Raw genomic sequence first — 12990 nt, 5'->3', positions numbered from 1 at the left:
ATAGAGGCAAAGCAATGTGAAGTTGGCCTAGGCATGCAGCCTCTGCAAACTGCCTGCCACTTCAATTCTGTTCATTCTGCCTCTATACAAACTTACTTTCTGCTTCTAGATAACAAAAACCACACCACAAGGGCAGTTGCATCATGGCAGTGAAGCACCGTATCCTTACATCATTTGCTTCTATCTCATTCTCGAAGTGGCCGATAACCTTGAAGTATCTGTAGTCGAGGAGGATGTCGCCGTACTAGACCACGTCTTTGCGGTTGTAAAGCTTGGAAATGGGTGGGAGTACGTCCGAGAGCCGGAGCAGCCCGGCCACGATGGCGTTGCCCCTGCAGGCGATGTGCAGGAGCGTCTGGCAGCACGCGTTGTTCTCGGCTAGGAAGTCCATGGCGCCAAGTCAACTGCGCCGTTTCAAAGACGTCGTTTGGATGAACACAGCCTTTCACACGACATGTCATAGAGACGGGTTTCTTCAAGCGATAATTGCTAGCTGTAACGTTCGCTCGGCAAGTGTCTCCAAACACATCACAAACTTTGTGGCAGCACGATTGAGAATTTGCGGCTTCGTTCCTGACAGGACTATGGCGTTTTATTGTGAAATGAAGCAGATAAGGCAGGTTATTCAAAGACGACGGTCGACCCAAACGCTCCACCTCCCGAACTCAGGCGCATGCGGCTTCGAAAGGTAATCGACTGCAAACGGTGAAGGCACAGTGAATTGACATTACACAGTTACGGACGGCCTCGCTGGGGCCTTCGGGATGCTGTGGACGATTCACGCGCTAATTTGTGTGTTTGAACAACATCGCAAGCACGCACATGACGATCGAAAACGTGGCCCTCGTTCATTGGTCCGAGGCACTCAACGTAACCTCATCCGGGTTCTTGGCCGGCGAATGTGGCTAAGCAGACGCTAATGATGATTCAACATGTGAGGGAACCAGGGCAAGTCCTGAAGATTGAACTAAATGTGCTGTAGTCGTTGAACGTTACCGCACGCCGACTTCTCCAGCGATTAGCAGCATGGATGGTTGAATGGATGGATGTTATGAGCGTCCCCTTTGGAACATCCCCTTTGGAGCGTCCCCTTTGGTGGGCTGCGCCACCAAGCTCCTGCTACGTCCTAAGCTGCTGCCTAATGTTCTACCTAGGTAGGACATTAGGCAGCAACCGGCGGCGTTAGGAGCCACCTGGCGCCACCTATGAAGACATGTTGAAAATATTTTTCTACAAAACTGCCAGATGCTTTCATAAGCACTATAACAAGTTTCGACAAATATATAAAACGAATTGTTTATATCAGATAAAAGAAATGGTTTAATTTGTGAGCCTTACTGCAAAAATATAAAATTCCTTAAATTGCCTAAACAATTACTGAGAAAAACGCAATCTTTACATGCACAGTAACTGCAATGGTAATGAAGCCTCTTGCAATAGGATCATATCGAAACAGTGGACGAGGCAGCTTTGCGCAGAGGCGGTGTCGTACCCAATGAAGTGATAGCTGAGGGGCGACTATTGCTAGTTGAAAACTTTTCCCAATACCCCGCCGGGACGACGTGAAATACCGTCAGCCATGGCAATTTTTGGCAGGCCCTACGGGGCTTCATTATTGAATGAAAAATCAGAATATTCGTGGATAACTGTTGGTTGACTTGGGAAACCTTAACAATAGTAGTTGGGAAATGCGCTGGAGGCGGCTAGCCGCGTACGTGTTGCTGCTCTGATCGTCGTTTCCTTAACTTGGTAAGGTCATGAAACCGGCGCCCTACATCTTGGTATGTGCCAAAATAGGCATTGTATCACAAACGTGTGACGAAATAACTGATAGATAGATAAATAAATGATAAAACACATGACACACATGCGTGTCATGTAGGTCATGAAAGAGCCGTCTACGTCCTAGTACTTTCATGGTCGTTTCGTTTACTTGGTATGTATCAAAAGGACAGGCGTGTCATGTAAGTCATTTCATTTCATTTGATTTTATTACCTTAAAGGCTCCAATAAATGGAGCGTTACATAAGGGGTGGCAAGAATAAAAATACATAGTCACAATAACAGGAAGTTTTTTACATTTTCGATGAACTTGGATGGGCACATAATGACAGCAACGTCGTTAGGAAGGCCGTTCCAGTCTGCAGCTGTGCGAAGAAAAAAAGAATTTAAAAACGTGACAGTGCGTGAGTGTGGACGGGCAACCTGTAGCTGATGGCTGGTGCGGTGAGATATGCGTGTAGGAGGAAGGATATAAGGTGCGATGCGCATAGGGCTATGAAAGAATTTGTGAAATAAAGATAGGCTGGCAATGCGACGACGGAGCGATAAGGGGGATAATGCGGATGCAGTTTTTAAGGAGGAAACGCTGATGTCAAAGGAATATGACGAGTGGATGAAACGAGCGGCGCGATTTTGTACAGATTCAAGATTATTAATTAGGTATGCCTGATGAGGATTCCAAATAGGCGATGCAAATTCTAGTTTTGACCTGACAAATGATTTGTAGGCTAACAATTTTACGTGTTGAGGAGCATGATGCAGATGGCGTTTTAGAAATCCTAACGTCCTGTTCGCGGATGATATTAGGTTAGTAACATGAGGATTCCAGGAAAGATCGCTTGAAAGTGTTACTCCTAAATACTTGTATGAATGAACTAGTTCAACCGGAACTTCAGATATTACATAAGGAAATAGGAGAGAATTACGGCGACGGTGAATGACAAATATTTACACTTACGCGGGTTAAGTTCCATTAGCCACTCGTTACACCAGTCCTGGACTGCATTAAGATCACTTTGAAGAGAAGATTGGTCAGCGGTAGAAGTAATAACACGATATATCACACAGTCATCCGCGAACATACGTATGCTAGATGTTACGTTTAATGGTAAATCATTTATGTATATTAGGAAAAGTAGCGGGCCGAGCACGGATCCTTGTGGGACGCCTGATGTTACAGAGACTGAATTAGAATTCCTATTATTAATGGTGACGAATTGTGAACCATTAGTCAAGAATTCTTCAATCCACTTCAGTATATTAGGGTCAAAATTTAAGTGCGAAAGCTTTATAAGAAGGCGTTTATGGGGCACTTTGTCAAAGGCTTTAGCAAAATCTAAAAATAATACGTCACACTGAAGATTACAATCAATTGAAACAGCCGCCTATGTCTTATGTACCGAAATTGGCATACTATGACGAACATAAATGATAGGACATCAAACAGTCGCCTACATCTCGGTATGTATCAAAATTGGCATAGTATGACAAGTGTGTATGATGAAATAAATAATAAGTCATGACACGCATGTCATGTATGCCATGAAACAGCTACCTATGCCTTGATGCTCTCATGGTCATTTCGTTAACTTGGTAGGCACCCAGTGTCATGTCATGAAACAGTCACCTACATCTCGGTATGCATCAAAATTCACATAGTATGACAAGAGTCTATAACGAAATGAATGATAGGACATGACATGCATGTTATGTAGGTCGTGAAACAGCTGCCTATGCCTTGAAGCTCTCATGGTCGTTTCGTTAACTTGGTAGGCACCCCGCCCACTGCTTCCCATAACACCGATTCCCACAGGGCGTGGGATCTGCCGGCTATTTTCGTCATTTTATTGTTTACAATCACAGTTGTGTGTCCTTAAATCACATACAAGAAAAACACCGACCGTACATCACTTTGTTTGAAACCTTGCCCGCATATAGCACTTGTTAACCAGAAAATTGGCCATACTGCACCCTCCCCTAGTTCTATATTGGACATCCGTTGCATTCACAGTTGTTCCGGAAAGCGGCATAATTACTACGTTATTCATCAAATGACTTTTAAAGCTCTGGATCAGTTGCACGCGCAATTTACCGCAAATGTCTTAATTAGTCCGCACACTTTGAACGCAGTGTGCCCCTTATTAAATAAACAAGCTGCCTTGTTTATTTAACAGAGGACACCGGAGAAACCGACTACGAACGCCGCATGACGCATAAAAAAAAGGAAAATAAGAAAGAGAAGGCTCGATATTTATTGGCCGCACTCCTATTCATGGCACGAACGCGCAAATTTTGTCACAGATTGCGCATACCATCAATTTTGGTGCAATCAAATGACTGAAATGTGATTTTGAAGATTTCATGGTGTGGGGTTGCGTTAAAATGTGACTGCCTCCAGATATGCCATTTAAACAACTGCCCCCAGGGTTCATTAAATAAAAACGTTAATTGATATTTTGTTGATGATTCTGCTGCTACTTACGTTATGCTGCAAAATATGTCTCACTCCGCGACTCCACCTTTCTGCAGAGTGGAAGGTTGCAAAAATAATTCCCATGCCAAAACCAGGTCACACGTCTTGCCTGTCTAACCATCCCGGCCCATTTCTTTACCATGCACGTGCTGCAAAATACTAGAGCACATAATCTTGAAACAATTGACAGAATTCACGGAATGAAACAATTTAATACATTCGAACCAGCACGGTTTTCGAAACGGTTAATCGACAGTACCCACCTCGTGGAAACCTTTCATGACTTAACTATAAACATTAATGAGCAACTACAGGCGGACGTAATCATTACGGATTTCTCTAAAGCATTTGATCGTGTTTCCCATGTTAAATTACTTCACAATCTTAACCGCCTACTTGTCAATGACCGTCTTGTTCGTTGGATCAATTACTTTCTGTCAAATCGCTCCCAATACGTTGAAGACAATGATAACCTTTCTAATACTGTCATTGCTTTGTCCGGCGTTCCTCAGGGCTCTGTTCGGACCCCACTTCTGTTCTTATTCTACATAGATGATATAACAAACAAAGTCGACGTCACTATTCGGCTCTTTGCAACGATTGCTTTCTTTATCGTACTGTTAGTAAACAAAGATCAAGCAAAACTGAACAATTCCCTAAATAAGGTAGTGTGGTGGTGTGCATACAAGCAAATGGTGATAAATTCTGACAAAACAGTCTGCATGTCGGTCACAAACAAAAAATCTAGTCTGCTGTTCCCGAACGGTTCCAACGGCACTGTTCTCTAAAGCGTCATCCAGTACAAATTCTTAGGCGTAATCATCTCATCCAACTTCAGCTGGAATGCGTAGATGCACTACGGAGCTGAAAAAGCCCTAAACAAACTGTTCTACCTCAAACGCACCTTATCGCATTCCAACAACCAGAAAAGCATCTTGCTTACGTCAGCATTAACACACCGGCACTCGAATATGCCAACATATTATGGTTTTCACATACCAAAAACATACATACATCCATTCAAACATACATACATTCATACCGCAGTTTCATACATACAGAGTGCAGCGGTGGCGTAGAGGTAGAGCATCCGCCTCGCGTGCAAGAGGACCGTGGTTCGAATCCCGGTGCCGCGTAATTTTTCACCGGAATGAAAAAAAAAATCCGCGTGTTCATAAAATTGCACAAACAGGCCTGCAGTGTGGCCTCATCCCGGTAAGCAGAACCGGTAACGCACTCCCTTTAGCAGACCAGGATTGGCCACCCTGGTGCAGTACTTGGCCACAACCATACGAACACAACAATAAAACCCCGGCCTTTCAGTCCCCAGCAGCTGCGAAGCAACTGACCACGGCGGCGGTCAGACCTGCGGCGCAGCAGAGGGTGGCAAGAATCCCTGGATCCGGACAGGCCGCCATTGAAATCTGAACCTGGCAACGTTTAACGCTAGCACGTTATCTAGTGAGGCGAGTCTAGCAGTGCTATTAGAGGGCAGCAAATGGGATATAACAGGGCTCAGTGAAGCAAGGAGGCCAAAAGAAGCATATACCGTGCTAAAAAGCGGGCACGTCCTGTGCTACCGGGGCTTAGCGGAGAGACGAGAACTAGGAGTCGGATTCCTGATTAATAAGAATATAGCTGGTAACATGCAGGAATTCTATATCATTATAGAGAGGGTGGCACGTCTTGAAGGTCGTACAGGTCTACGCCCCTACATCCAGTCATGATGACCAGGAAGTCGAAAGTTTCTATGAAGACGTGGAATCGGCGATGGGTAGAGTGAAAACAAAATACACTATACTGATGGGCGACTTCAATGCCAAGGTAGGGAAGAAGCAGGCTGGCGACAAGGCAGTGGAGCAATATGGCATAGGCACTAGGAATAGCAGGGGAGAGTTATTAGTAGAGTTTGCGGAACAGAATAATATGCATATAATGCATACCTTCTCCCGCAAGCGGGATAGCCGAAAGTGGACGTGGAGGAGCCCGAACGGCGAGACTCCCACCGACTCCCACCGAATAGCGAGGGTTAGGGTCCCATTAAAGGTCGTGGGTCTTAAGTTCGCCTTAATTAATAGCACAGATCGTGGGTTCGGCTCCATGTGAATTTTGGTGCTGCAACGCCGGGCATAGGCTTTTTCGTCATATGAGCCATCTAAGGCTTCCGCCGTTATAAAAAGTCCACAGAAACCTCACGAAAGAGGATGAAGGCGTAAGCCTGTGGGGCTCACGAGAAATTTATTAAATTACTTGACATTCCATTCGAATTCGTTGTTACTTCCGATTACTTATTTTCTCCAATCAGAGGTCGTGGGTTCGAGTGGCCTAATTTACTCTACCTCAATGAACTTCACCCTATTGAACACCAAAGTTCGTGAGTTCAACTACCACTAATGATGGCACGATTAATTTTGTTGCGATTTAATTTTAGTCCCTCCAAACGTCGCGGGGTCGACCCTTACCAAATATCGTGGGCTCTAGTGCGTTAATTTATTTTACATTAACACCAAATGTTGTGGGTTCGACTCCTACCAAATGTAGTGGTTCCGAGTGCCTTAATTAACGCTATCTAAATTACCTGTACTTAATTCGCCTTAAATTACACCTAAGGTGTTGGGTTCAACTCCCACTAATGGTCGTGGGTTGGACCACCAATGCTGTAACCATCAATTTTGGTGCCACTGAATTTTGGCCCCAGCAAAGGTCGGCGCTTAGACTCCCAGCAAAAGTCATGGGTTCGAGTTCGTTAATTAACTTTGTCTTAATTACAACCAAAGGTCGTGGGTTCAACTGCCACCAAATGTCAAGATTTCGAATCCCACCAATGATCGTGGATTCTAGCGCCTTATTTAGCTTTGCCTTAACAACTGATGTTCTGGGTACGACTCCCACCGTGAGTCATTCTTTCGAACATTTTAATTAACTCTACCTTAAATAAGTTCCCCTAAATTTAGCCCAAAGGTGAGTCGCTCGACTCTTACTAAAGGTAGTGGGTTGACCATCAATGCTGTAACCATCAATTTTGCTTCTATTTAATTTTGGTCCAAGCAAAGGTCATGGGTTCGAGTGCCTTTGTGGGACGTGGCGCGAAGAGGTAGGCGCCATAGCCAAGATTTATATAAGGCGACCAGCCATGGTGAAGCGGAATATCGGGAGCGGCCGACACCGAGACCACTCATGTCGAGTGCGCAAGTAGTTCTCGCGCTATCGGCAAGTGAGCCCATCTTCTTCTTCGCCTGCTTTCGAGGTCATAGTCGCGCCGCTACACCTTCGTTAACTTTGCCTTATTTACCGCCAAGGTCGCGGGTACGATTCCCATCAAAGGTCGTGCGTTCAAGTGCCTTAATTAACTTTGCCTTAACACCAATGTCGTGTGTGCAGCTCCCAGTAATGATCGTCGTTTCGAGTGCCCTAATTCACTATATCTTAATTATTGTTGACTTAATTAACTTCGCCTTAATTTACACAAACGTTCGTGGTCTCGACTTCCACTTATAGTAGGGGGTTGGACGACTAATTCTGTGACCATAAATTATGGCCCCATTTTATTTTTGTACCACGAAAGGTCGGGGGTTCGACTTCCACCAGTGGTCGGGGTTCGAGTGCTGTAATTAAGTTTCCCATAATGAATATCAAAGGTCGTTGGTTTGACTCCCACTAAATGGCGTGGGTGGCAGTATCAATTTTGGAGCCATTGAATTTTGGTGCCATTATGTCAGGCTGTCAATTTTTCAAAACTGCCGGACAACGAATTTTCCCACCCATGAGGCACTTAAGGCTATCGCCTTAGTAAGAGAACTTAGCTCACATAATATGTGCTACTGGGTATGTGCTGCTCTTCAATGAACGTCTTTGACGTGAACTGGCATCACTGAGTATGTGTCACTTGGCATGTGTCGTTCTTAAATGACAAAAAGTTCTTTAAAACTTCGCTGCGAGGAGGAAGCCAACTCTCGTCATTCAGACAATCCTTCCTGAACGTATACTGACACACGCGAAACGCGCGGACTTTGCTGCGGCGGCGCCCGTTGGCGGAGCGTCTCGAGAGGGAAGCGCAAGAGAGAAACCCGGCTGCAGTGCACAGATTATTCACGATGCGTTCACGTCGACAGTCATCCTAAGATGACTCCGGCAAAATTTTTTCGTGCAGGATTTATTTCACAAAACGTATTGAGCGCATAACTCAATTCCTTCTATTGAAGTGGAGTACCTGAGCTGGTGGTATTACTTGGACGCTAAGTCGCAATGTCATTTCTGGTAAAATCAATATTTAAATATTTTTTTAAACCGAAGCTGTCTTTGCCTCTTCTTCCGACTTTCCGGGCGCTACTGCTGTGGCCTTGATCGCATGCGCCACTGGGTTTCTTGCAACGCCACCAGATGGCACTGGCCTCCGCGCTTACCGGCCGACGCCACCGCGGCAGTGTTTCAGAGTTTGTGCGTATTGCACGTGCTGTGCGTCGTGTGCTTGGTTTGCTATGCGACGAAAACGCAAGTCCTGGGCTGTGGAGGTCGCGTGCTGGGCTGATAGTGCGAACACTACAATTGTCCATAGCCCGGAAAGAGCGCTTGGAGCTGGCGTCTCAACAGCATGCTGGTCACCTATACTAAAGGAGCACGTAAGCAGGTGCCAGAAAAAATTGGAGGATGCTTAAGCCTCGCCTTCAAGAGTGGAACGCGATAGCGTTATCACACCTCGTTCGCACCGCCCACTTATTCGCTCGGCATGCTCTTGAGTCACACAAAGACGTAACGTGCGCCTGAGCAAGCGGAACGAACCAAAGAACTCGGTGTCTCGGAGGGAGAAACGATCTACGCGAGCCAAACATCGTGATCGACCCGGACAGCCGGGCCGCGACGCGCCATGAAGGCGGACGCGATCATGGGTCTGACGACACGATGGGGTCGTCCTCTATCTCGTATGGGAGCACCACGCAGACGCATGACTCCTCACCAACAGCACGGCACACATCTCTGGGGACGCTTTCCCACCAGACGTGCTACGGCGCCGCGATCACGTGAGAGGCGTCCCGCATCGGACGCTGCACCTAGGAATCGCGCCGTGAGCAGAAAGAGGAGCCGCGTCGCGCGGGCGAGTGGCGCGCTACCTGTCGGGGCAGCGCCGTACATTGCGAGGAGGGGGTCTTCTGTATTTGCCGCTAGAGGGCTCTGCGTGCGCGCCAAGCGCAGAGGAAATTTAGCGGAAACGTACTTCGCTACGCGTTTAACTGCGACTTCTGTAATGTACATGCTCTTAATTACCGATATACACCTCAGTATAACTTTCTACGACACGTTTCTAAGGCAACACCGCATTCACTAGAGGCGCTTTTGTACTTCTGGGGGCTGCCTTTTGTTTATTAGAAATAGCATTGGGATAATAGAGCAACAAGTTACTTCATGTGAAGGGGGGCGTTTGCTTATTTGTGATTTTTCTTTTTCTGGATTGCTGTGGCGGGCGGTTTGTGTATACGCCCCTAATAATGCTCGACAACGTGAACAATTTTTCGTTTATCTGAGGTCTTTCTTGCGGTGTGAAAGACACGTTCTAATGTTTGGCGACTTCAATTGTGTATGCCGGCCGATAGATCGATCGAAAAAGCAGCTTAGCCAAGATAAGAGTGCCGCACTTCTGCATGAAATTTTGTGTGATGTCGATCTAGAGGATGTTGGGAGTGTTCTTGGTTCTTACAGTCATGTGCAATATACGCATTTTCAAGGAGACAGCCACTCAAGGTTAGACCGCATCTATGTTCCTCTTCACTTAGTTCCGCTACTTTCTGAATATGGTGTAGAATGTATCAGTTTCAGTGATCATTGTTTGGTAACGGTTACGATAGGTATGAAAAAGAAAGAACAGAAATTTAATTGGCACCTATGGTAAGTCAACGACAACCTTATGCAAGATGAAGTATTTCTTAAAAGAATAAAAGAGAAATTAGACGCTGTTCTCCTTGAGGATGCAAAAAATGTTGTAGAAGCTTGGGAGATGTTCAAAACCGAAGCGAAAACAATTGCTTTAGAGAGAGCATGCGTGTTGCGGCAGAAACAAAAGCAAGAAGAAAAGCAACTACAATGCACGTTAACATACCTGTTGAACATGGAAAGCGGAGGGGCTGGTATATTTGCACATGATATTAAAGAACTTAAAGTGAAACTTGAAGTGATTGATGAAGAGAGATATCGTGGCGCGGTTTTAAGAGCACGCGCTGAACGTGTATGGCTGGGTGAAACGCCCACCAAGCGAGCTTTAAGTGAAGAAAAGAGGTACGCTATGACCAAGGAAGTAAAAGAAATCGTTTATCAAGGGCAGCTTACAAATGACGGGAAAATGATAGAACGTGCTTTCGTTGACTACTATAGCACGCTGCTAAGCAAGAGGACAAGCGAGATCGCTGCGTTTAAGAGTGAATATTTACCTCTTATGCCGAAAATTGATGGTGAACTTAAGGATGCCCTTGAGAGGCCGATTTCTGTAGCAGAAATTGAAAAGGCTATAGATGACCTTAGTGTAAGAAAATCGCCTGGACCGGACGGACTTGGGGCAGCAATATATAAAATTTTCAAGGTTGAAATGGCTGAGGCTCTGCACCGCGTCATAACCAAGTGTTACGAACAAAAATGGACGCCTCCTTCTTTCCGACAGACACACGTAGTACTGATACCTAAATCAACAGACCACATTAAACTTCAATCCGTAGAGGCTTACCGGCCAATAAGCTTAGCAAATATTGATTATAAAGTATTTATGAAGGTGCTCGCCCATCGCCTTCAAAGTGTAGTCAAATCCCTAGTAGGTACACATCAGACATGCGGTATAAAAGGCAGGACTATATTCACAAATATACATATAGCGCGAAGCATACTTGAATGTTGCGATACGATGGGAGATCATGTCGCTATGCTACAACTAGATTTGGCCAAAGCATTTGACAGGGTGTCCCATGAAGTCCTGTTTATGCTTCTTGATTATGTTAATGTCGGATCAGTCATTTTGGACGGGGTAAAAATGATGTATGACGGTTGTACCACAAACTTAATTATTAACAACCAACTGAGCTGGCGGATTGCAGTAATGTCTAGCATAAAGCAAGGCTGTCCGACCTCGGCCTTGCTCTTTGCAGTTTATTTAGAACCTTTCTGTTTAAAGTTACTACATAGCCATAATATTCGCGGGTACACATTCCTTGGTAGAGAAATAAAACTTTTAGCTTATGCCGACGATATAGCAGTGTTCTGTCGCGATAAACAGAGCATTGCAGAAGCTGTGAGAGAAGCCCAAGCTTTTTGCAATGCTTCCGGTAGTGTCATAAGTTGGTCAAAATGTTTAGGGCTCTGGCACGGGAATTGGCCAGATGCACCAGAAGTCTTTTGCAAAATGCAGTGGAGTGTATTACCCGGCACTTATCTTGGGGTTCCGCTCAATGCCTACCGTGAGCCAATCGAATACTGGACGAGCGAGAGAGACGGAATGAAAGAGCAAACTAACAATTGGGGAGGCCACAACTTTTCGATGTTTGCTAGGGCCAAAGTATGTAATATCTTTTTAGTAGCTAAAGTGTTCTACGTCCTGCAGGTGCTATGCATGAGCCGATCTTCAATTCAAAAAATACACAGAGTGTTTGCAGAGTTTATTTGGGGTTCGGTGTGGGAACGCACGAGCAGAAGAAATTTGTTTCACACATTGCGCAATGGGGGACTTGGTTTAACGCATTTATTTTTCAAGCAACTTGTATCGAGATTTGTTTTCTTCCGCGACCAAAGCGATGGGTTTCTGCGGACGGTAATCCAAGGGAGATTGCGCGATGCTTTGCCCGATTTTGTTGTATCGTCGCACGCAATCAAACCGATGGCACTAAAGGGCTATCTGCGTGAAGTTTCCATGGCGATACGTCTTCTAAACGCTCGTTTTTCGAAAGACTACTTGTTTGCAGTCTCACGAAAACAATTGTATAAGGATCTTGTTGAAGTGTTTGTACCTACACCAGTGTATCGTTCTATGTATTACTTAGGGCCTGAACGAGATGTTTTCAAGCGAGTCAATAATATGCCTGTTCGAGCTAACACAAAATCATTCTTTTTCAAACTGCATACCGGCACACTGCCTGTTAAGCCATGGCTAAGAAGCAAGGGCTTGTTTGTCCCATGGTCAGACAACTGTCTTATATGTAACAAGGAAGAAACTGTCGAACATATTTTTCTTGACTGCCACGATGCCCGCTTTCTTTGGGACATCCTGCAAAGAACATTAAAAAAGGAGCTTCCTGTCACTGCGTTCGGAATAAGGTTTTTGCCACGTGCTGAACCTGACGGTGTGCCGGTGGACATGTTGATGCTATTGTGTATGCAAAGTGTGTGGCGAACTCGTATGGCTGTACGCAATGCTGATGTTGATGCAAGGTCAGCAATGTATTATTTTACTGAGAACGTTAATTATACAAGCCAAGTGTTGAAACTGCTGAGTGATCCGCCAAATTGGCTTTCAGTGTTGGACAGTTTGGCTTCGATGAAGCCATTTTAACATGACATGTCAGTCTTAGTAACGACTAGACGTTTTAACATTCGGTTTTATTTGACAATATTTATATGTACTTGTCAAGCCGGTAATAAAGAAAAAAAAAAACTCGTGGCTGAGTGGTAGCGTCTTTGTTTCGCCCTCCGGAGACCCTGGTTCGATTCCCACCCAGCCCATCTTGCAAGTTGTTTTTATTTATGAATTTCCTTCCGCCATTTTG

The 12990-nt window shown here is 45.2% G+C and overlaps 1 non-coding gene across 1 annotated transcript; it reads left to right on the top strand.

The window, feature by feature from the left end:
- Positions 1–1466: 1466 nt before the first annotated feature.
- LOC126541020 (U4 spliceosomal RNA) lies at positions 1467–1608 on the top strand. The gene has a single exon (XR_007601604.1). It is a non-coding gene; the product is annotated as a U4 spliceosomal RNA (small nuclear RNA).
- Positions 1609–12990: the final 11382 nt, after the last annotated feature.

The sequence above is a fragment of the Dermacentor andersoni genome, chromosome 2 (assembly GCF_023375885.2).
Source record: "Dermacentor andersoni chromosome 2, qqDerAnde1_hic_scaffold, whole genome shotgun sequence".
NCBI classification, from domain to species: domain Eukaryota; kingdom Metazoa; phylum Arthropoda; class Arachnida; order Ixodida; family Ixodidae; genus Dermacentor; species Dermacentor andersoni.
The sequence above is the reverse complement of the archived record's forward strand: the minus strand, read 5'-3'. Positions and strand labels throughout refer to the sequence as shown.